This window comes from Anser anser, assembly GCF_964211835.1.
Source record: "Anser anser genome assembly, chromosome: 3".
Classification (NCBI taxonomy): Eukaryota; Metazoa; Chordata; class Aves; order Anseriformes; family Anatidae; genus Anser; species Anser anser.
Window position 1 is genome coordinate 58,253,552 of NC_139722.1, and position 2,496 is coordinate 58,256,047.

Below are 2,496 nucleotides of genomic sequence, written 5' to 3' on the forward strand. Positions count from 1 at the left end.
TGCCAGGCCCTTTTCTCTTCAGTTTGGGTTGCTGATTCTTCACCTCCCAATGGAAGGAGAGCCAGGGAAGGAGTAAAACTATGGAGGGGAGAAATGGAGGTTCAGCTTCTCTGCATGGACAAGAATGTGACTTCATTTCTTTAATCTTAAACTGCCAAAGCACTACAAAAGTCTCCAACCCATGCAGTGTCATTTTGCAGTGCCTAAGCTAGAGGATTTTTCTAACTCTCTCTATTTCCACTCTCTATCCACCTTCTCCCCCCACCCTGCAGTACAAGAGGCAAAATTAGGATCAGAGCTTGTAGAGTAGGCTTCCAGTATTTGGAAGGAAAAGGTGGTATGTATAAGCACATTTTTTTCATTAAAAGATTTGACTGTATTTACTTACTTAAAAGAAAATGAGCTTTCAGAAACTGCTGGATCCCATTAACTGACATGCTGGTTTTAATATGTAAAGCATGTCAGTAGCATTTTTTGGGGAGCAGTCTGTTTACTTACAATATTGGAGATAATTTACCAATGTTTAATATGAGTCTGACCGTGGTACCCATCTATACACAAAATGGCATCCTAGAGCCAAAACAGCTACACTGGACACTGTTAGACTTCCTGGAGGGAAAACTGTTAACATGTCAGTTTGGACAATATCATCTCACCCAGAAGATCATACACTTTTACATAGATATATGTATAGACAGGAGATGTGGCAGTGTAAGAGCCAGCTTGTGAACCTCTTACCTCCTTTGGTAGCAGGCTACTTCTCTGAGCAGGCATTTTGGCTTCAGAAGAATTCCCTGAGGGACTTCTTACCAGGAATAGCTCAGGTAGCTCATCTGCCTTCGGGTGATTTTGAAAACTGAATCTCAAACTCCCAGTGAGAATGCCTTTGTGGAAACTACAAGGATTCTGCAAAGAAACAAGCAGTCCATATGTACACATATATTTGTCTGTGGTGCATTTCCATCAATAATATCTTAAGCAGCTCTACATCATATATGGTACCAGAATTGTCGAACTACTGCAGATATCTCATGAGGTAGAAGCAAAACTCAGTATGATTTTCTGTGTCACCATCCAAAGTGCACATATGAATGCAATTTTCTTTAAAGAAAGTCCTTTTCTTTAGTTCTTCTCTCTCTCCACAAGTATGATTTCTTGATGCTACGAATTCTTCCAGTTGCAGTAAACTGCTTTAGGGAAATCTAAGGGGCACTGATAAAAGACTATGCAGGCACATCTGCTACATCCCTGTGACACGCTACCAAGTTAGTAGAAGTCCATGCACCCACTGAGACCAAATATTAAAGAACCTTTGCCTTTACTGGGGTGACTGGTCAAGGGACTTTAGCTCACTCGTTACTATCAGCCAGTACAACTTGCTTACCTGTATTATACAGCTGTGCAGTGCTTGCTCTCTTCCCTCCATTTCATATTGGGATCACATCTACTCCCTAGTAAAGGGAAACATTATCTCATGCAACACAGCCCAGATATTTTGGGCTCACACATTAGATGAAATGACATAAAAGTAAGATGTAGGGATTTTTCCCTATGATGTCATTTTTTCAGTGATTATTGGCCACGGTGATTGTTCACCCACACAAACACGCATCACTGGGAGGAATCAGTCTCTGGAACTTCCAACAGAAGCACTGTAGACTGAGATTACTGAAGAAAAGGCTTAAATCAGCAGCCTCTGGATAGGTACCAGGAAAATTAGTTCCTATAAGAATAAACACTAACTAGTAGTTGCATATTTTTTTCACTGCTCTTTTACCTAGGGAGTAGTAAGGGATTTAAGACTACGTGAAATGGATCTGATCCAAATTCATGAGATGCTCCGTCCCAGGACAGGTGCTACTTCTCCTTCATTCCCCAGATGTCCTTAGAGAAGGGCATCCCCCCAGAAAAGACCATAAGACTGAAATTTTTGTCCCAGTCTGGTGAAAAACATCCTGTACAGAGGACTGACGTTGCTTGTACTCTCATCAGGCTGCCTGGCATGACCCATGGAGCTGAGGTACAGCCCAGCTCTTGTTGTCCTCAGGCAAAAGGCTGATTTACATTTATGTTTCAGGAATCTCCACATTTCAACAGTGTGACAGAGTGTCCCCTTGTTGGGAATCCTGCGTGGGTAGAAGATACAATCTGCTGTGCATTCAGTAATGTTCATGCTACGAGCACTATCATGTTCCTGGTGGTAAAACCAGCTGCTGCCAATGAAAGGATTAACAAATGAAACAAGCATTCCTCAATAACCACCACACCATCAGATATGGGAAGAGGAAGGATTGGTGTTAATCTGACATCCATTTCAGTATCTCTTGCTATTATCGGCTCACAGAATGGGAAAAGGGTACATACAAAGATGCTGACTGAGAGAAGACAGTACATTACGGGAAGTTTCAGGTGGTATGAAGCAGGCAGCACACAGACATCTTCCATTAGAAGCAAAGAACTATCCACAACAATTACTACAAGTGTTACACCCTCCTA